The sequence below is a fragment of the Bactrocera tryoni genome, chromosome 5 (assembly GCF_016617805.1).
Source record: "Bactrocera tryoni isolate S06 chromosome 5, CSIRO_BtryS06_freeze2, whole genome shotgun sequence".
Taxonomy (NCBI): domain Eukaryota; kingdom Metazoa; phylum Arthropoda; class Insecta; order Diptera; family Tephritidae; genus Bactrocera; species Bactrocera tryoni.
Window position 1 is genome coordinate 14,274,653 of NC_052503.1, and position 23,878 is coordinate 14,298,530.

Genomic DNA, 23,878 nt, shown 5'->3' on the forward strand with positions numbered 1-23,878 from the left:
CGCCGTATTTGAATAGCTCGGCCGGCAATCCATTGGGTTCACCATCTCCTTGTGTTCTGCTTTCACTGCCATTCAGCAGGCTGGAGAAGTGTTCCCTCCTTAATTTCAGTATGCTCTGGGCATCAATCAATAGATCACCTCTGGTGGTTCTAAAAGAGTATGCTCCGGTCTTCTTTTAGTAGCCTAATGATGTTAAATTACAACTTCTTGGAGGTTATTCAATGTCACAATTTCTTGTAATAATCGATCTTAAAAATGTTTGTCGCAATAATTGGGTTCTTGCACGTGTCGTGTGGCACGAGCCCCGTCTTGTTTGAACTAGATATTGTTAAGATCAACTTCTGCCAATTGCGGCCACTAAAAGTTGCATATCATGGATCTGTACCGCTCTCCATTGACAGCAACGGTGTCACCAATTAAATTTCGAAAGAAGTACGGACCGATGATCCCACCTGACTAAAAACTACACCAAACTGTCAATTTAGGTTGTTCATGAATAATTTGTGCGCTCGAAATTTTTACCAATTCCCTCTTGCCTAAGAGTAGAAACTGTTTGGTTTGTTTCACTCTTTTCATCCATTCGTGAATATATAGATTTCGCCATTGGTACTGTCGATTTCTTCTGTCCATTCTTTCCTACTGTGATAGAATAATGTTGCGCTTATCTTTCCATGGATATCGTTATCTTGATCCATTGCCAATCTAGTCCGAGCTCTGTAACAGGAAGTGCGTAATATTATCTATCTTTGATCCGTCCACGTTACAGAGTAGTGATTCGAACAAACAGTTCAAAAACAGTATTTTCTTTATTTCAGTTTTGATAGTACTTTGTCGTTTGAGTCATACATAATACAATCGCAATAACAAAACTGGTCTAAACTGGTCTAAGATGTATAAAAAAGAACTTGGTAGGATGTGAAGATAGCTGTTGCACCACTTCCAAACTTTTCTGTATCCAATTCAACTTTTTTTTGCTAATGCTTCAATTAGTAAATTAGTATCTCTCAAAGATAGCGAGCGAAAGAAATAGCGAATCGAACATGGCTATTTTTTGTTAAAGTTAATTTTATTTTTCTAATTTAATAAATACATAAAACATTGAATGTTAGCGATTTTAAAATAAAAATTTTTTCTAAACGAATTTTTGTCTTTTAACTTAAGTCTCATTAGTAGCCCAACTAATGCCAAACAAAAAATTGCTGACTGGGTTACAAAGTATACCCGTAGCGCCTCATGTGCACTATGGCCAGCACATCTGAGTTCGATGCATTGTTTATGCTCTCTTCTTGTATCCATCTGTCTTTTGTGTAGTCACGTCTCTAGCGACGCGATTGCAATTTGATTGCAGCAGTGCAGAATTGTAAATTTAGAACACCGAAGTGCATTTATATATGTATGAACTATATAGCAGTAAAAACTATAGAACTTTTATAGGATTTACATAACAGTATGTGTGTGCGGTATATAATTCCATAAGTAACGAGAAATTTATTGTTTATGTGTAGATAGTTGCTTTTAAGCGCAAAATTGCGGAAAAGTTTTAAAAACTTTTTAGTTGTAGTTTGTATAATAATATAACGGTATAGAGAGCACAGTCCAATCTTTGATTTTTTGTAGAAAAATTCTATATAAAAACATTTGTTTTTGTAATTTTTGCTCTGACTGTTTGCTTTAGCCGATTGCCAACTGATTGAGTGAAGCCGCCATTCAGTCGCCTTGCATTCAGTGATTGCATATTTAGTGAGCGCCATCAAATGTGAACGATGAAAAGCAATATTGAAAGTAAACATTATCAGCTACAATGTAAAAAAACAACAAAAAATCATATATTTTGTAGATAAATCAAGTCGGATGAATGCCCGTTGTAGCTGGAAAGAATCAGCTTTGTTGATGACACTTTGTTGGTTGCAACATGAGTATGCTAATATAAGCTACTGATTCTAAGTAACTAGATGCATTTATGGTACTTTTGTAAACGGTATGGTAAGTTTGTGAACACATATATATGATTATGTATATATGTGTATGAGTGCTATTTTGTTTACACTCCTTTGCGCTTCGATGTCGGAGTGAAATCGATCAAATAGCTGCGGCATTGTAAATATTTAGAATATATACAATACAAGGTCTGTCGCAAAAGAAACAGAACTTTTTAAATATAACTGTTTCTGGTGGCGCCACCTATTGGTGGGTATATGAAATAAAAAGTTTGATCTCTTGTTGACATTTCGTAAAAAGTTTAAGACAATTGGATAACTACAATCGATGTTATCGATCAAAAAGTGACAGCAGCTTCTGGTCATCGGTCGTAAAATGCATTTTGAACAAAGAGCAAATATTAAATTTTGTTTTAAACTTGGGAAAACGTTTACTGAAACATTTCAAATGATGAAAAAAGTTTATGGTGATTAGTGCCTATCCCGTAGTAATGTGCATGAGTGGTTCAAGCGATTCCACGAGAGTCTGTGACGATCAGAAGTCGGTCGTCTTCAGAAGTCAAAAATAAAGACAATGCTGATTTGTTTTTACGATTCCGAGGGTATTGTACACCGAGAGTTCGTCCCACCTGGCCAAACTATTAATGCTGTGTTTTACCTTGGTGTTATGAAGCGTCTTTTGTCACGCATTCGTCGTGCTCGACCACAATACCGTGAGGCAGGGTCCTGACGCCTGTTGCACGATAATGCGCCGTGTCATCGGTCGACGCTTGTCACTGATTTTTTGACAAAAATCTCCATATTAACCATTAATCACTCACCCTACTCACCTGCTCTGGCACCCTGTGATTTTTATCTATTTGGAAAACTTCATTTGCCCATGAAAGGACACTGGTTTCAGGACTTTTCAGCTATCCAAAAGGCGACAACCGATTTTCTCAAGAGCATTCCGAAAAATGACCTTAAACACTCATTTGAAATGCTAAACGGGCTAAATGCTATATCGAAGCACAAGGAAACTACTTTGAATAAAAAAATATAATTTTTGAAAAATTTTAATTTTTTGTTGTTTTTTTAACAGTCCTGTTTCTTTTGCGACAGACTTTGTATATATATAGGAATATATACTAATATGCCGCCGTATTTATGCAGCAATGTATTGGTAATGCCAACTCTACCATAAAAAGATGAAAGCAACTCGAATGTCAAAACCATTACTCCTTTGCCATGTTGCTACTAATGAATGTGTGCTAAAAAGGCAAAAAGCTCTGGCATATGTCAAACTATTTTTTACCGTATTGGCCCCGAATTTAGCGAACAGGAATATATTTTTGTGTACTAAAACAAAAAATGTTGAGAGTGGCCTCCCAATTTGACCCAAACATACTAAATGAGCATGTTTCTGCTTTTTCTTTTCCGCTACTTCGCATACTAAATGACAAACTATCTAAAACACAAGTAAGGAAGTGCTAAGTTCGGGTGTAACCGAACATTTCATACTCTTGCAACTTGCAAGGATTAAAGCCAGAGAAGTACCTTCAGGTACATAAGGCCTCTTAGTAATATGGGGTTGAGGGCGAATTTTCATCCGATTTCATTCAATCTAAGCACAAATATGCACCGTTATAAGAAAAATACACGCTCTCATTTGTAGCATATAGACATACTACTACCAAGAGAGAAATATCTCTGAATTTTAGTTATAAATTTTACACACAGGGGTCAAAATATTTGGTACCTGGGGGTTTGAACAGGGTTTCTTGGATTTGGACAGTTTCTGATTACAAGGTGGCATACTTTAATGGAATTATTAGTGCATTTTCGCGCATTTATATCGTCCATTTTCATACCATGAGATAGGAATTAAAGAAGAATGCCACCTACTAAACTTTGTCGAAATCGGTTGGTCGGGTCCGGAGATATGGGATTTCACCAAAAAGTGGGCGGCGCCACGTCCATCGTCCAATTTTTTACACTGGCAACCAAAATGCCGAGGTTATAAGTGGGTGTACGTCGGGTAGCTGTAATCTAGCAGGAGTGGTTTTACTGAACCCCGTTGAAGAGGATAAAGTTTACGTTACATTTATTATCGAAGACTTGCTTATCGCCTTCAGCGAGGTTTTTCTTCCATTACTTGAGATATCTCAAATCTGAATCTGATGTGGGTTGACGCGAATCTGTTGGTATAGCAGTATAACATATTGGCTTTCCATTTACATTAATTGTAGGCATCCGAAACATTGGGGCTGCCATTAAAATGGCGATCTTTTCAAATTTATATTCCTTGCAGATTCGTAATTTTGCTAATTTCCGCGTATCTCTCGTCAGACACATACAGTTGCTAGAGCATTGCAGTATTCCAGTAAACTAAATTTCTGAGAGCTGTGGATCCTTAACTATTTGTGCTAGTAGCGATCGTTGCGATAATGAAAACTTAGTCATTAAACTGGACATCAACGAGATCTCTTACTTCAAGTTATATATTACTAGGCATTGGCCCCTTGCCGGGTTCGATTGAAATATATTTCTTATAAATACGGTATTCGAAGATGAATGGTGGATTCATTTCAGTTCGTGATGTACTATTTATTAACGTTTGCGCCTTTCTTTTTCTAAAAATTCCCGTGGTTTAGTGTTAATTGTGAATTAAGGAAAATCGGCGTATGGTATTTTAGTATCGGACAGTAATCAACTTGTTATATCCTTCGATTCCGTGAAAATAAAACTCAACAAGGACGAAATCAGGCGCAGATGTCAGCCCAAACGTCGGTTTGAGAACTACCAACAGCGGGCACAGTCTATCTGTCCTTTCTGTGTCGCCAGTGACCATACCCCTGATGTGAAGGGCACAGTTTTCAGCGGTTGTAGAGCTACTGCAAAATCTGCTTTACAATGCAGAGTTGCATGGTCCATGAAGACTCGGATCTCGAAAGCCTTAGAAGCGTTAAAGAGTGAATGAAGATGAAAGCAATAGCCAAAGCGGTGGTCAAAGCTTATGAAAGACGTTGCAAGTTCAACCGGACGAACTAAAAGGAGGAGAGGTTGACTTAGGCTGAGACGCATCGCATCCAAGAATTCGATGTATGCGAACCGGATAGAAAAGGAGATTGCGATCAAAAAGCAGTAGCCCGCTGACAGCGAAACTGCGGAACTAGCCAAATGGCCGAAGCGAAAGCGAGGCCAAGCGAAACTACTAAGTTACAAAGCGGCGGCCTCGGTCAGTGGATAGCCAAGAGACACATAAGCGTGGCGCATATTGACCGGAGCCACACCCCGAGGCATATCACACTGGAGCAATGGAAAGCAGTGGGGTTAAAGTGCTATTGGCCCCTTTGCAAAAATAGATGGAAACACGAGCACGCCTATGTCAACTTTTGAATGCATTTTTCTATTGAAAAAATTTTATTTCTTGTTATTGTTGTATCTGAACATATTTCTAACATTAAGAGAGTCATTTGCATGTATTTAACTCACAACCAATTTCGTTTACATGTGTTTCGCAATAATTTTGCGTCGCGAAACGAATAACAACGGAATTTCATTGCAAATAAAACATAAAGAGATAAACGCAGCTGAGATGCGCTGCTCAAAAATGTATGTAGCGCGCACATAAATAACATTTTAACCGGTTTTATTGACATTTGCGCTGACGCAACTAATCCACGATTCGAAGTGCGAGCAAAGAGCAACGAAGTGCTAAACACTCGCTTCGAAATGCCAATTCCAGGCCACTGGCACCGTGGCTAAATATCTGCGCTGTGGCTCATTTATTATGAAAATCGGCAAATTTATATGCGACAGTTGCATTTGTAGGCTTTGTCGCGGCCAAGCTGAGCACTCATCATACGCTTACATATGTAGTGGTAACAAGCACGCACAGTCACACACATACAAGCAAAGGTGGGCGCGCGCGTGCACGCACGCATCAAGCCATAAAAGTGTCATGCGAAATGTGAAAAATGAAAATTTAAATAATTCAATGCATTCGCCGACAAAACACATGTACACTCACACACACATACACTCATGTGCATGTGTGATATGCGATACGGCTGTGCGCTGTGCGTGTATTGGTGTTTTGTTAAGGCGCGTAATGCTGCATTGATGGCAAAAGCTAAAGCGGTGCGCGACCGTTATGTGTGCTCCTATGAATGCCTACGTGTATGTGAGTGCGTGTGTGTGTGGCCTAATCCATGGCAATTTGAGGCGTGCGGCGCGCGACTACTGCAGTAATAAAATGCCTGCCGACACATGCCTTCACACATACTCATGAATACGCTAATGCACGTTGCATACATTTGTATGTGTGCGTATGTTCGTTCGTGTGCGTTTTTGTGTGTGTGTGTGCATATGCGAACATGTGCGCGCTCACGCTAATCTAAGCGCCGAAATCGTGCAGCGCCACATAATCACGTAGCAAAAATGCTGACAAATGGCAAATGGCGTAACACAATTTCGATAATTCGCTGCGAAAAAGTGCAAAAAACAAATGCTCCAAAAAACTTGTTTGCAAAAACAGCAAAAAACACACGTTATTTTATTAAAAAATGCTTTGGTATTCCATTGCGCACGGCTAAGTAATCCGGTCAGGTCGACCGACCTTTTGCGTTTTTTCCAGTGGAAAATATTTAAATCACACATTGCATGCTTTACGGCGCTTGGTTTTTGCTTGTATTTTGGGGGCAGGTGATTTTTAGTTCGAACACAGGTGCGTGCATCAATTTGAATTTAAAACTTTTATTCGCTTGTGTATATTTTTTTCTAGGTTTTATTTTATGTTTGCTTGCTTCCTCCAAAAATTAGCAAATAATGCTTACAGAGAAAAATATAAGGGAAATTCCAAGGAAAAAAGTATAAAGCATAAATTGCAAAGTTTTTTGAAGTGAAAAATGATGGTTACAATCAGTCAGTGGTTAGAGAAAAATAGCTCAGTTAAACACCTTACAATAATTTTACAATATCGAACAACACAACCAACCCATATTACTTACTGTTCCATTCAATTTTGTGTGCGGAATCAAATTTCTGGTGCCGAACACTTTAGGATGTGGGAAAAGGCTGTCGGTGATAATTGTTAATCGCGATGAAGTATTTTTGTCTGGTACAAATTATTCAGAGAGGGTCGAGAACACATTGACGATGAACCACGTTCAGGACGGCCATCAACTGTTGATCAACACATCAATAAAATAAATGAATTGGTGCTTGAGAATCGACGATTAACAGTCGGTGATCTTACTGGCATCGTTGGAATATCAGTAGGATCAGTGAAAACCATTTTGAAAGAACATTTGAAAAATGAAAGCACGATTGGTTGAAAAATCACGAAAAACCGCGTTGCGTTAACGTCTGTGAAACAATGCTTTTCGAGGATGTAATGAAACGTTTTACTTGTATTACTGGCGATAAGTCTTGGTTCTATGTATGCTTACGTCCCAGAAACAGACGATCAATCTATCAAGAGAAATATTTTAAGATGCAAAACGTCAATCAAAGGATCGGAATCCAACTAAAAAAGAACTCGGAAATTGTAATTATATTCCCCGGGTAAATTATATTTCAAAAAATATATTTTGCTATGCCAAATATGAGCGCAATCTGTCAACCAGTTTGTTTACAACAGCTGTATAAGTCGGTACACCTCAGTAGTGCATTGCGATTTTTACAACAAATAAAAATATCGTACAAAGAATTGCCTCGATTTTGTATTTCTAACCAAATTTCGTGTGCAAAATCGCTACGATTGTTGGAAAATGCTTATGGTTTTTCAGTTTTATCTAAAAAACAAGTCTACGCATGGTACCATGGCTACAAAGACGGTCGAGAGATCGTTGAAAACATGCCTCATTCTGGGGGACCTTCGATCTCTTCAACTGATGAAAATGTTTAAAAAGAGAAGGTTATGGTGCTTGAAAATCATCAAGCAAGCATTAGAGAGATGGTGAGGGAGATCGACATCTCTTGCGAGTCGTGTTCGAAACGTGTGCTCGACTTGTCCCGACAAAGTTGAGTTTTATTCAAAAAGAATACCGTAAATAGATTACTTTGGACATGCTTGATCGTGCGAATACCGATCCCACATTCATGGAAAGCATTATAACTGCCCACAAGACATGGGCTTATGAACTTAACATGGAATCAAGTCAACAATGATCGGATAAGAGAGAAAAAAAAGAGCCGAAGCCCCCCTAAAATGAAGATGATGCTCATTGTTTCTTCGATATTCGTGGTACGTTGCATCATGAACTTGTTACGGTGGGACAGACAGGCAATAAGGGCTTCTATTTAGTTTGTTGAGAACATCCGGCCGGAATTGTGGAAGAGCAATTCATGAATCCTGCACGATGATAGTGTACTATCGAATCGAGCCATGATTGTACTCGTAAATAATGAAACATTTTGTTTTTATTTACAATGCCCGGTTACTTTTTGTCACAATGTATGTCATTCGTTTGAAGTATAAAAAGTACACTTATTTTCACCCAAAAATATACTTACTATACTTGTTGAAGTTTCACGAGTCGCTCAAGCAGCGATTTCAAACTCTTTAACAGCAGCTGAATACATTCAAAGGCAAGGGTGCTATACAAATGCCAAAAATGCTTCTTTTTTTGCATCGGATTGTGACTAGTGATGAAAAATAAATCCATAATGGCAATCTTAAATTCAAAATTCATGAGTGAAACTTAGCCAACCAGCCAAATCAATGGGAAAACGATATCCATAACCTCAAGGTAATGCTCTCCACTTAGAAGGATCAGAAGGACGTGCTGTATTATGCTCTTTTAAAACCGCGTGATACCAATCCTTATCACAACTCATCAAATTGAAGCGAGCGATTGCCGAAAAATGCTTGGAATTTATGACATATAATAACTTCAAAACACCAGCGACAGAAGAAGCTTTGTCTTACACGACTTATAGCTCAGACTTTGCCCCATTTGAGTACCATTTACTCGAGTCGATATGAACGCTCTCGCTGGAATACGATTCACATCAGAACAGGGTATCGAAACTTAGGCTGGTTTCATTCTTAGCTACAGTGAGGCGCAGTACTTTTGTTATGGAATCTACGAATTTGTCGAAGAATTTGAAAATGTTATAACTTCAGCTGGGCAATGCGTTGAATAATATTATTGATCATGGTTTTCTTAAAACGGTGTTAAAATTTTGCAAAAAAAAATTGGCACTTGCAGCAGACGATATGATCACTAATCGTAAAATAATAATTCAAAGACCATAGCGACGGGAATTGGTATGCTTATACGCTATTGCCTCTAGAAAATCGTGATTAAAAGCGCTATTCTAGGCGAAGTATAATGTTTGAGGCAAGATTTGTGCCGTGATATAAAAAATGTGTAGCCATCAGTCTAGCCTGTCAACTTCTACCTATCTTTCAATAACCGATAAATTATAAACATTCAAAAATTTAATTTTTTTTTATTAGCTTTCTGAAAGATATTTTTCAACTACAGTAATTTGTGAATTTATACCGTTAAGGGGGTATTCTTGTCTAAGATTTTGAAAAAACGATTTTTTTTTGCATATCTTGAAAGTTTAGACTTTCAAAAATATGACCTTGAAAGGATTTTTCAAAATTCGACTTATTATCGGAGATACAGCCGATTTTCTGACGTGGCGGCCGTGTTCACTAGAATTGTCTCCTAAACTTTAAACGCGTTTTTCTCAAAACTGAATTTTTCGGAACGATATGCACGATTTCTCCGGTTCTACTAGACCGATTTACTTGAAATTTTTATAGAGTCTTCTTTATAGGCTTTTCTATGGTTGGAACTAGGCCCATCCCCAAATTTTTATTTCTATTATTTCTAAAAAATTCGAAATAGTCAAAAAAAGTGATCCAGAAAAACTTTTTTGTCAGGCAGTCGCCATTTTGTGAAAAAGATTTTCCCACTTTTCCGTAGTTCCGGCCATTGCGGCATTATTCTAGATTAATAATCTTTTTTTTGTTTGGTTTCAGAAAACTAGGAGGGTTGAAATCATGGGTATGGTCAAGTGGAAATTTTCAGAGACCCCCACTTCGTCAGCTCATAATTTTTGAAATTTTTTCCTGTTTTTAGTTTTTAATTTTTTTGTACTCTTCTAAAATTAACAAATAACTAATAAAAAAATGGATGATAAAAATATTAATTGCCTTTTTTTACGACACTTTAAAAATTACCTAAAAGGCATGCTTCTAGACCAGAATACCCCCCTTAAACTTGGAATGTGCCTTCTTAGGCTATTTCCTACTTTCAGGCTTTCTTCAAATCGGCCTAAAATTTTCGCTGCCTGTCATAAATTTTCTTAAGCCTAGCCGTCTTTTCTTTAACTTCGCTGTCGACAACCAACAACATCAGCTCGTCCTTACCGAAGGTCATGCTAGCGCTATGAGCGGGATTGTATTCAAACCTGTACACCACACGGCGTATGAGTAACATTTCAGCTGCACAGTGTGAGTGGGTGTATGTAGTGTGTTGTGTGTGCCAGCTAAGCGTTTTATAAATATTTATTTGTTAAAAAAAAGTTGCGCTTATGAAATTTAAACTTTACCAATGAAGGTGATCCGCCACCCAGCGCCTCTCTCTGCTTTTGCCGTCACAGCTTACGGATTTTACATGTCATTTAGTGCACGTATGCAACCACCAACACCCACACATACACAGAGTAAAGAGAAAGGGGGGAGGGGGTTGTCACGTTATGTGTAGTAGGAGTTTTCAAACGAGTTTTTGTCATACTTAAATTCGTATTACTCACCAACAATGCTGGCTGTATGAAATAATACTAACAAAAACAAAAAGGACAAGCGAATTACTTGCAGCTTGTGCCATGAGCATTAATATACATATATATACAAGTATATATATATTCATATGCTTGTTTGCATATGCGAGTAATGCATACGTTATGCTCCGAATTCCTACCTACGTACACATCTGTCATAGCCTTGTAAGTTCTTTTGATTTATGTTCATATTTTTGAAGAAGAAAAATTATAAGAGAAACGGGTTTCTACTAACAAAGTACAAACAAAAAAACACAAAATGGCTTCTTACCGAAATGTGCAAAGTTTTGTTGGGAAAAAAGCACAGCTCACATTCATCATTTGCAGGTGAAAATGTTGCCAAAAACTTTTGTTATTTATTTTATTTTTGCACACAATATTTTATTTATAGTTCTCAGTTGCAAATTAGTCGCATCAAGAGCATAATAAATGCATTAATAAAAGCTTTTAAATACTGCAAATGGCTCTCACTTATTATTAGTTGTAATCAAATTATTTATATACCTTTATTATTTATCAGCTTAATTTTCTTTGTTGGTTAGTGAGAAAATAAATGGCAAGGCATAACGTTGTTGGTGTTGTGGGGATTCTTAAGCACTCGCCTATGATTTATAAAATGCCGAAACAATTTATTATTCCCAAAATGGAGAGAGCAGCGCATGTGGAGCGAGCTATAATTCCTTTTTATTTACAGTTTGCATATGTTTTCGGGAATAATTTAACGCTGAGGTGAGCCTTCAAGTGTGAAAAAGCTGTAATATATTTGCTTCAGGCTGTATTTATTCTTCTTTCTACTTTTTATGTGAATTTTGCTTATTTTTATTTATGGTTAGTGTATTTGTTCTGGATTATATTTCTATTCCATAAGATTTTTGAAGCATAATTTTTAAAAGAATTTTCTTTACAACATATAAACCCAATTATATTGCTTTGTGGAGCCTAGAAATGAATTAGTGATATATCATTCACTCAGGTGAATAATAATTACTGCCTCAAATATCATCTGATCAAGTTCGACCCGGACAGGCAGAAAGGATTATTTTTTACGTATTTTAATACAAATATTTATTATCACCTTTAAAGTAGGCTGCAGAGTCAACCGATGTTTCATAGCATTTTCCATACATTGTCATAATCCTCGGCAGGGATGCCCTTTACTGCCTCTAACTAATTTTCGCTTATTCGGATTCGGCTGATTTTTGTAGCGCCAGTCGCTGGGTTGTTTGACAGTTTCGACGCATAATCTAACGCTACTTCCTTAGTAGTTGAAAATGCTTCAGCTGTGTTGTCGTCAAGCTTATATTTTGCGATCTCCTCACATTCGCATTCACACACTCATACCAAAAATTTCTTCTTTTGAGTCCACCTTGAAGGAGTTGAATTCGAAGATACATAATTTGTGTACTCTAATAAATGTTTAATGAAGTCCGAAAGAGAGATAATACGTGGCAAAGTCGCTGAAGAAGAGGGGCATTAGGTTTTCCTCCGATATGCCAAAGCTTAGAAAAGGGGAGTTTTCTGTACGGTACGCTCCCTCAAGCCTAGTTTTAGGCCATCAGATTACTGCAAAGATGATTGGAAACTAAGTGTGCTCAGCCAATTTACAAAAGAGGGACCCCACAATCTGCGCCAATTACCATGGGATCGCATATAAAGTCTTATTGAGCGTAGTGTGTGAAAGACCGACGTCCACTGTCAACTAACTGATTGAACCTTATTAGTGTGGCTTTAGACATTGAGACTCTACTAACGAGCAGATTTTCAGCATGCGCAAATCTTGGAAAAGACCCTTGGAAGGAAGATCAATACACACCACCTCTTTATCGATTCCGCTTTTGACAGCTCGAAAATAATTCTCTATCTGAACTTGAAATCCCCGTAAAACTAATACGGCTGTGTAAACTGACGTTGAGCAATACCAAAAGCTCCGTCAGAATCGGGAAGGACCTCCCCGAGCCGTTCGACACCAAGCGAAGTTTCAGACAAGGCCACTCTCTATCGAGTGACTTCTTTAAGCTTTTGCTGGAGAAAACAATTCAAGCTGTAGAGCTTGGAAATAGAGAAGGAATAAATTCTTTCGAAGTCGTAGATAATTTAATTTAACTTGGAACCAGCATCAACACCAACAACAAGATCAGCCTTGAAATCCAAAGCAGCATCAGTCTTGCCAACAGGACTACTTCGGACTGAGTAGGCAATTGATAAGTAAAATTCTCTCTCGACGAACAAATACCAAGCTCTACAAGTCCCTCATCATTCTCGTCCTGCTTTATGGTGTGGAGACATGAACGATGACAACATCTGATGAGTCGGCCTTATGAGTTTCCCAGAGAAAGGTTCTGCGGAAGATGTTTGGTTCTTGGCGCATTGTCAACGGAGAGACAGCGACAGCGGCTGGCTGGTCATGTCGACCGGAAGATTACACTCCGGCTTTGATGGTTTTCGATTTAGTATTCCCCATTGGAAGTAGAGGAAGATGAAGACCTCCTCAGTGCTTTGGATTGATATTAACCGTTGAACATCGAAGGTTTTCGCAAATTCTATCTCTCGATTATTTGAAGCAGCTTAAGTTCTACCTAGTTCACGATCAGATAGCTATCATGTTTTTAACGCCACGTTTATTTACTAAACTTTGGCCCTTTCAGTGAAATATCAACAAAAATAGTTTTTGGGGCACATTTCTCCCAGAAATGACGAAAGAATGCAACAGGAGCTTCATTAAAAATATATTTGTATATATACTGAAATACATTCCATTCTTTTTGTGGGGCTGCTGAAAAATGCCAGCTGAAAGTGGCATTGCTGCCACCTTTGCCCCCGTTGCAGCAAAGCCATCATGCAATAATATTCAGGTCAAATCAATTCGACACCACAAGTCAAAGTGCAAAGTGCAAAAAATGCGGCTGAATGCACGCTCTACAAGCATGAGCCCCCGCTTTGGCTGCCCCCTCTTGCACATTGCAAAGGCATTACGATTTTTGTACCATTGTGGAACACTCCTTTTGGGACTGAGCACCCATGTCTTCATTATGTACGTGCCGCGTGCCAGCATGTATAGGAGACCTGTGGGGGGGCGAAAAATGAAGAGTTTACGCTTCAGCGCTCAGGTGGAACTGTTCGTTCGTTCGTCTAATGGATGAACGGTTGGCTGGTTGACTGCTGGCTTCGTTGGTCTCTCGGTCGGTCGGTGGTTCAGTTGGAAGCAAAGGTGTTGCACGTATACACAACACTGTGACATTTTACTAATGCATCAAGCGAACACGCGCGCACACACATATCTTCATGTGTGTCTATTTATTTCGTAGCATATAAGCTGGCTGCACACGTAACGGCATGTTTGAAACATTACCACGGTTCCGCTTCCGTTTCTCGTTCCGACTTGCACTTTTCCAATTGCTCTTGCACACGTTATTGCTTTATTGTTGTTATTACACTTCGGCGTTTGCTTTCTGGGCTGGGCGTTCCTGACATTTAATGGCTGTCGATCGTACGTTCACTCATTCGTTCGTTCGTACGGTCGCCGCTTGCTCGTTTGGCTGTTCGACTGTGTGTTGTGCGCTGCTCTATTGCTGAATTGCTGGATTGCTGCACATTCCTGCCTCGCCCGTACGACGTGTTGTTAGCATGCACGGTTGACCCGCAGCTGGTGAAATTGATTGTACAATGTGATACCTGCTGCTCACACCAACACACACGTGCATCTATATACAGAATCAAACATACATATATGCAACTACAATACATAAGGATGTGGGTGTGTGTGTCGGCCCTACGACAAAAATGAATTGAAACGAATTGAATGAGGCGTGAAATCATGTTGCCAGCGAAAGCTCGAGATTGCAACTTTTGAGTTCTGTGGTCCGCCCAAAAATGTCTGCATCGCTGCACTCAACCAACATACTGAATTGTGATTGAGTGATTTTCTGCGAAATAAATTAAATTATCACTATAACTTTGTCCCGTTTGGCCTTGCTATTTCGTACACACAAATTGTTTATCGTCAACGTGGAGAAATTCTACTTTTGTTAGAAGAGCGCAAAAAATTTAATGAAGTGAGTCAATACTGATTTGAAAAATCACTTATTTCTGAACGAAGTCATGTGCAGGAATGTAGCTCGTGGTAGGCGATTCGGTTATGTATGCGTGCGAATTGTTTTCTAGATTAGTACAACCTCGTTTTCTGCTCTTGTGTAGTTTGACTGTTTGTTTAACAGTTTGTCTGGCGACTTTTATCATGAAAAATATGAACAACGAGTTTGCCAGAAACTAGTGTTTCCAATGAGACGAGATGTGTGTTCAAGGCCGATTAGTCCAAGCTTTTAACTAGTGTATGGATAATTTCATTAATTTGGAATTTTTGTATTGATCCAAAAGAGACTTGTTTTGAAGGCGAAATTAAAGAAGCGTTAAAATAAGTGAAAATGTGATTTGCTTTATTAGTTCGGATGGAATTTGAGCAGATGATAATTCTGATTCTGAACAGGTCTTGCATTAGACTGATTTTGAAATTTAGAAGTAAAGTCCTCTCTCGACGAACAAAGACTAATCTCTATAAATCACTCATTATTGCAGTCCTGCTCTATGGTGTAGAGAAATGGATGATGGCAACATCTGATGAGTGGACGTTACGAGTTTTCGAGAGAAAGTTTCTGCGGAAGATTTATGGTCATTTGCATGTTGGCCACGGCGAATATCGCAGTCAAGAGATCGATGAACTGTACGAGATATATGACGATATTGACAGAATTCAGCTAATGAAGAGACAGAGGCTGCGCTGGCTAGGTTATCTCGTCCGAATGGATGAAAACACATCAGCTCTGAAAATATTCGACGCAGCACCCATCAGGGAAGCAGAGAAAGAGGAAGACATCTACTTCGTTGGTGAGACCAGCTGGAGGCTACGCTTCGAATCTTCAATTGGCAAATCGAAAATCGTCTTGTTGCATCATCGGTCTTTCAGTATGATTCAGTGTGTTGAGGAAACTCCAATATACTAGAATGTATAGTCATACAACATATTATTGTAAGAAAATTGCTTCATTATTTACACTCTGTTTTGCGAAAAGTTTTCAAATACTCTTGAATGTGATTATCTCTCACTGGTAAAATGGACGCATTTTCGAACTTTCACTTGAACGTTTTTCTTTAAAAATCTCATAGTTTTGTAGGTCTCGCAACCTCATTTCATTATGAAATTAGAAGAAGTTGTGATTCATCTTATGACTTTGTCATGTACTTTACCCGCCTACTAATTATTCCATTATAAATCCATAGCCTCTAAATTCACCCTGGAAATTGCAATTTAAGTGAAAATAAAGAATATATCTATAAGTAATTGAATTTATTCCTTAAAAATGCAAAACCATAAATTTTCCGGATACGATTCGTTCAGCACCAAAACGTTAGGGGAATTCAATAGCAGCGCCACACCCTATTGATTCCCTTACCTCTCTGCATATGTGCGCACGTATGCAATTTGCAGTAAATACATACACATTTATTTAGTAGATATTGCAAGATATACTTGTAGATATAAAAGAAAGTTGAAAAAAGTTCGCTGCAAGCATAAAAGTTGTGCAGGAAAAGTTTTGCACCATAAAATTGCAACGTTCCGCAAAAATGTCTCAATGGTATGTAAATTGTCGCCAGTTCTTCAACGTTCCCATATTTAAATATGTGTATAAATACAACGAGCTTGTGTGGGTCATGTCAGAAATGTACTTGCACGATATCTATAACATATATTTACTTGATTATTTTATGCATGAGTATGTCTATTGAATATCTATATAGTTTTGCGGCGTTGCGACTGTGTGATATAAACTACTATACGCAAAAAACAGGGTGACTTTCTACATAATTTTAACATTCTTAATTTATTATTAAGACTCTATGTCCTCCCGCTCAAAGTAATTCTCTTAGCCCCAATACACTTGTGCTAACGTTTTTTTCAATCCTCGAAATAGTTGTTAAAGTCAGTTTCCGTAATATTTAATGTTTTTAATTTACTCAAAACGGCTTCTCCGGAGCTCTCGTTTGAGCTGTCTGAATAGCCCAAAGTCTCACGGAGCTAAATCAGACAAATACGGTGGTACGGCACGATATTGCTTGAAAATTTGGCGAAAAGTCACGAACAATCAATGAAGTATGCGACGGTGCTTTATCGTGCTATAAAACCCAAGTGTTGTCGTCCCATAATTCTGGCCTCTTTTTACGAAAGTTTCGCCCACACCACGCACAGCACTCAAATAGATTTTTTTGATGACAATTTGGCCTGTTGGAAGGAATTCAGAGTGCAACATACCTCGATAATCGCAGAAAACTATCAACATAACCTTGACTTTTGATCTGCTCTGACGTGATTTTTTCAGTTTCGGTTTACTTTTGCTCCGATATTCGGCCGACTGATCGTCTGTTTCCGGGTCGTAAGCATAGATCCAAGATTCATCACTAGTAATAATAAGTTTCATGACATCTGGTAGTCGGAAAGCATTGTTTCACAGACGTTAACGCGACGACGTTTTTGTTTTTTTGGAATCAATGGTGCTTCAAAGTCTGTTAAGCCCAAATTATACTTTAAAATAGTTTCACTGATCCTTCTGATATTCCAATGATGCCAGAAAGATCTCTGACTGATAATCGTCGATTCTCAAGCACCAAATCCTTAATTTTATTAAAGTGTTAATCATCAGGTGAAATTGAAATAAAAATTCTTCCTATTTTTTGCCCGCAGCAGAGCACATGGGAAAAATAGGAAAGATTTCGTAATAGCGCTTAGTGTTGAGGTTTAGATCTGGAAATCAAATGAAGAAATACCATTGTTTACAAGTACAGCCTTGGGGAAAGCGGCAGATGAGAACGCAAATTCTCTCAAAACGTATAAAAGTCACGCTTCATGAGGTTCTTACATGTCAGGGACAAAATGTGTTATTGTAAGTGTGTATTAGCGAAAATTACGACATCTATATTCTATATATGTTAAAAATTTCTTATTCAAGCTGTCTGAATACCATTCAAATAATATATTTGCTAAAGCTTCAGCATATTTATCCAGCTGTTTTACTTACCACCAATCCGTTTCTGATTCCTAATTATACTTTTGAGTATCTGGTTGGATCAAGAAACGTTAAAAACAATCAAAAAAATTTTATTACATTTCTCTCTCCGGTTCCGGTTCCGGTTACTCACAAGGTTTGTAGATCATAAGATCATAGATCCAACTTTCCATTTCACAAATCCTATATTCCTAAATATCTCTCCAGAGAAGTTTTCTATCATTCACTACCTTTCTCTTTTTCTCTTTACTCTTTCATTCTCTGGTCATCAGAGTTTTCTCTGAATCACTATATTTTACTAATTTTCTTTATTTCTTTGTCTCCCTTTCCACTGAATTTTAGTAACGATCGGATCTAAACTTCACTGATTTATCCATCTGCTTCCATGACTAAATCTACACACAGGTATTCACTTTAGATACATTCAGGTATAAGAGATGAGTTTTTGAGAGTTATTCATATTTTTACAAATCCATTGCAATCCCTTTCCCACCACTTGGTGTACACCACATTCGACGAAAGCGTGCCTTTCTGCGATGAATTGCAAATTTGTTGCGAAACTCGCGACAAAAGAAGGCGTCACCACACATATGGCACATATTTAAACATGAGTGTACATGCTAGTGTAACAGTACCCTCTGCCGCCTCATGCAAATTGTACGTGCAGCAATTGAATGCCACAGTTGCACTTGCGTACGCCAAAAGGAAAGAACTCGCAAATTGAATTGCCAAGGCGTAGAAAAGTGCCAGAAAAGTGGCGATAGCGAGGCCCGCGGCGGAGGCGGAGAAAATTACTCGGAGATGAACTGTTAAAAGTGCACAGATTTGCCGCCTGTTTAATTTGAAAAGTTTCGCATTCGGCTATGAGATGAATGGAATAACCCGCAAATGCCAGCGAGCGCACCAGAAATGCCAGAATAATTTCGGTAAGCTAGTGGAAGAAATGTGAGTTAAACGTTCTCGCTTAGGGAAGCAAAAAGAAAGAGCGAAAAATTCCGAAATTGTGAAGTGCGTGCGTATAAAAATGGCAACGTGTCAGTAGGAATGAAACGTGGCAAACGCGTAACAGTACGGATTGTGAGCGTTGCTAGTACAGGAGATGAAAAGAGTGATGAGTTACATTTAAGGAGAGGTTAAAATCTTGCGGAACCGTATATTAAGAAGAAAGCTATATGCAAAAGGGAGTAGTTACGAATTTAATAAAAACTAATAATTCTTGAATCGGAGGTATAAGGGGAGGCTAAGTAATTGGCCGCTGTTGATAGCGGAAGGTAGAATCCATTAATTGCATATTCTCAGTGGAGTCTAACACAGGTAAGGTATCAATTTTCCAGAATGTCTATACCTACTTATATAAAATTTTTGCAGATTGCATCACAAAATAGGATCGTGGCTGCTGGATGATTGTCTATATAGACGATGTAGCACTTATGGTAAAAGAAAAGTTCCTGATTACCATGTATAAGTTGACACAGGGGTATCTCAGCATCTTACAAAATTGGACGGTTGGAAGTGGTCTCTCTAACAACCCAAATAAAACCCAGATGGTTTTATTTACTAGAGGATACAAGGTCCTGGTGGCACCGCAGTCGCAAATGGAAGACATCCGTCTGCAACTGACGGAAATAGTGAAACATCAAGGGCTCATTCTGGATGGGAAGTTTTCATGAAAGCCGGATATCGAAGAAAGAGCAAAAAACGCATCGATTGCCTCATACTGCTGTAGAGGAGGCATTGGCAAAACTTGGAGTCTCTGGAGCGTTCAACGGGCGGCGCTCTTCAATATGTGTAGTGCACTAAGGTTCACTCCAAAAATGTCACTTAACACTTAATAATGCCCGTAGACACGTGTCTGATAACTCAGATACCCTTATACACTTTAACTTCATACCAGAACACTTGTATCACGGAGTCGCCAAACCGAACTCTGGCGTCTCGTTCTATGCCTGTATACCGGCGGGGAAGTTGTGGGTGGGATCAAAGCTTGGGGGGAAGGTTGGTGGTTGAGTTTACTGTCAGGAACTCTCTATCTACTGCAGCATTTACTACCATGGGATGCAGCCGCCTTCAGAGAATTGACCATCCATTAAGATAGCAGAGCGGCGATACTAGCCTTGATCTCATTAACAGTGCGCTCAAAGTTGCTCAAGGTGTGCCTAACCTCGCTATCAAAAGCATCGTGTGTCTTTGTGGTAAGACCACAGCGGAATCGTAGGAAATTGTAAACCTGATGAGCTTGCAAGGAAAGGTATCCTCGAACCGCTGTCGATAGAATTGAAGCGCGGTAGGGTAGCTGGTATTCGTGGAAGCCAGCACTGGGCCATCGAGAGAGAACAAGAATGATCTCTTTGCCTTCAGTAAGGCTAGTCTCTTCTTAGCTGTGGCTCTTTTAAAAGGGAAGCTTTATAGGAGAAGGTGAAGTGGAAATAACTCAACACTTTGATCTTGATTGTCCCGCGTTTGGAAGGTCAAGAGTTTAACACTTGGAAGCGCATGCCTTCAGACATACCATCAAACTGGCGAAATTTAAGATTAAACGCCTGTGCAAATTTTTAAATAAATTTTTACTAATTTATAAGTTCGAATAAGCAGTTGTTTTCTATGACTTCACGAAGGATATAGCAGTATACGTGCGATCTCTCTAGATCAGCCATCTAACATAACCTAATCTGACCATAAAATGAAAAAAAAAAAATCTTTGAGTCGTTCCTTTCACCAAAACTGGTGTACTAGCTGTTTTTGGAGTCGCTAAGCTCGAATCCGAAGTCCGGATTGTGACATAAATTTTTCCGGTTGTAAGAAATTTGGTTCAAAACTCTAGGGAATTTGTTAAACTCGCAATGTGTTGAACTCTGGTATAAAAATATCAAATATACGCTTACATATAGAAAGAAAGCACGAGAAATCAAGAAAGAAGCACCTACAAAATGTTCACTGCAGCGGCTTATGCTTGAAGTGCGAATTTCGAAATTGAATTTCGGTAACTTTAGCTCTTGTAAGTTTTGCCTCCTGCGCTAAACTGCAAGAAGTTGCATATTTACAGCGCAAAAATGCAAAACTGTAAATTTGTTGCAATGCGAGTTACATAATATGGCAGTCGAGCCATAGAGAGCCACACACACATTCCATTCCATTCACATATTTATATTTAGTTGCAGTTGCACAATAGTTATGCCCTCAATAAAGTTGGTAAAGACTTAAAAATGCACGCCAGATTATTTGAACGCTACTTGGGGCTATGAAGCACCACAAAATGTCTATATGTGTGTGGGCATTCTTTTACAAATTGACACGATTCCATATCTATTTTGACGGCCATTGCATTTCGGCTTACTTTTATCTTTTATCTGCGCATTCATGATTTTTCAGTGGCCGTCAACTACTTTACTTTACTTTTGAAAAGTTGGAAACAATTTGCGTAACGGTACATGCGGATTATCGCTATTGGCAGCAATGTGCTATGCAAAAGTAAAACTTGCTCTGATATGAAATTAAATTGTGGCCAATTTTTTCGATAGTTTTCAAAAAGTTTACTGCAACGAGGCAATAGAAGTCTTGAGGCCGCCATGACTGTGATGAGAAATTTAAGACTATAGAACCTGTATCTCTTTTGAATAATATTTACTGATAGTAATTTTTTATGGTGGGTAAATTGAAATCAGTTTAAAACAACAATGAGGTGGTTCCCCGATGCCTATAAAGTACAAGTGACTTAAATCAGGTTAATGGCTTAGAAAACCACGAAAAGGAGTAAAGCCAAGAGCAGAATGCCTAAAGAACTGAAAATATCCGACCACAGCATCCGACGCATATTGACAAATGAGCTCAAGGTCAAGCCTTACAAGTTCCAAAAGGCCCATGATCTCACACCGAAGCAGCAACAAGTAAGACTTGAGAGAGCGAAGCAGTTGCTTCGCTTGGCCGAAAGCGGTCAAATTCCGAACATTGTGTTTTCTGTCGAAACAAATTTTCCAATTGAGCAATTTGTAAACTCTCAAAACGATAGGGTTTACTTGACTGACCGTTCATAAGAGAATCTAAGTCATCGGTTGGCCACCAGGAGGCAGCACCCGCCACAAATAATGATTTGGGCCGCTGTCACCGCAGATGGGCACTCCCCAATTATTTTCATCGAGCTTGGCGTCAAATTAAATGCGACATATTATCGAGAAAGTGTTCTGAAGGCTACTCTGAAGCCGTGGGCAAACAAACATTTCGGTCGCAAACCATGGCTGAACCAACAATGGCTGAAAAACAAAGTTCCGAACTTCATTACGACCACACAATGGCTCTCGAAATCACCAGATGCGAATCCAATGGATTATTCTGTCTTGGCCATTTTGGAGAGCAAGGTCCGAAGTAAAAAATACACCAGTATCGCGGTTCTAAAGAAAGCTATTGCCCATGAGTGAGCCAAAATACCGACAAGTCACATTCGGGCAGCTTGCGATTCGTTTTTTGACCGTCTCAAGGCCATAGTTAAGGCAAAAGGTGGTCATGTCGAGCAAAAGTGAATTGGTCCTGAATTTATGATTATTTTCACACATTTTTTACTTTAAAATAAATAACAATAATTATCCAAACCGAATTAATGGCTATTTTCATTGGTTCGAGTGCCGAGTAAAAATGGCTGAGTCTATAACTACTCATTGAGTCATACTGAGTTACAACAATAAAGGGATAAAAGTTGAGGATTAGCTTATTTGAAAATATTTCAGTTAAATCTGTTACAAATTTATGAAATCACAAATGTTAGGAATTTCATGAGTATTGTCGAACTAATGTCTAGAAAGAACCGACTAAATATATTTCCGTGGTATTCAGTATTTAATATAAATAAATACTACGTTAAAGATCGGATAAACTTTGGAGATCTATTGATGATCACTAGATATTACCAACCTCGTCAGAGAAGTGAAAGTATAGATAAATCGGTTGACAACGGAAATTGCGCAGCAAACATCAGTTGAGAAGCATGTTACGCAAAGGTACGAAAACTATCCCACACAGCAAGAAATTTCAGAAATGTGACTAGAAAAAAATACAATATTTGCTCACTGAGTGGACGATTGTGGAGTACAATAACTTTATATTTTAAGTTACAAAACCTGAAAATGGGTGACTACCCAAAGCACCTAAATTAGACAATTAACGGCAAATGAGCTTATTTTCATTCTAAAATTTTGACTAAACAATCACATCGTCAAGGGGTTATTTTCACTTGCAAGTTAGAAAAAATGCGTTTTTGTGGAAGTTAGATAAGGGGTTACGTGGGTTTCCTCGAATAAAAAATCAGGCCTTTTCAAAATTTTTTTTTAATATAAAAAAATTATATTTTATTTGAATTTTTTTAGAACTTTTGGAAAAAAAAAAATTTTTAAGTCGGTCATTGCTACGCCATTTCCGGTGAACCCTCGGAAAAAATATGCGTCCGCGTTGGCAGGATAACTCTTTGCAGGATCATCTAAAGGGAAAAATAAGTGTTTTAATCAAGGAACTTGGACGAAGAAAAAAAATTGAAAAATGGATTTTTGGCAGAAATTAAAATTTCATTTAAAATTTCTCGACATTTTTTTGTTTCAAATAGTTGTAATCGCAAAAAAAAGCCTTCGTCCAAGTCTTTAAGAATTGTATCTCAAAGACCTGTGTGAAATATCCTGAAGATCGGTTTGAGTAGTTCTCGAGAAATCTTGCCAACCGACTTCAAAAACACAGTTTCGAGAAAAACGCGTTTAAAAACGGCGCACTTAGCCTAGGTAGCCTCGAGCGCACAAGTTCTCAAGGCTGTAAACCATCCGAAACCAATACTCGGATCAACTTGAAAATTATGGACGATATTCTAGAGGTATTGTAGAACTTTCTAAAATCCGTAAATCCATGTAACCCCATTATAGTAATTAATAATAAAGGGTGATCCATTTCGAGGTTCCCTATTTGTTTAAAGAAAAAAATACAGACATTTAAAATTTAATGAGGCATGTATAGTGTCATTCTAAAGAACATTCTTTGGCATTCATTTTTTGAAGACTATCTCTTTCAAATGTTGACTACGGCTATGTTCGAGCATTTCGACTGCTATCTGGCGAATGAGGCACATCACGC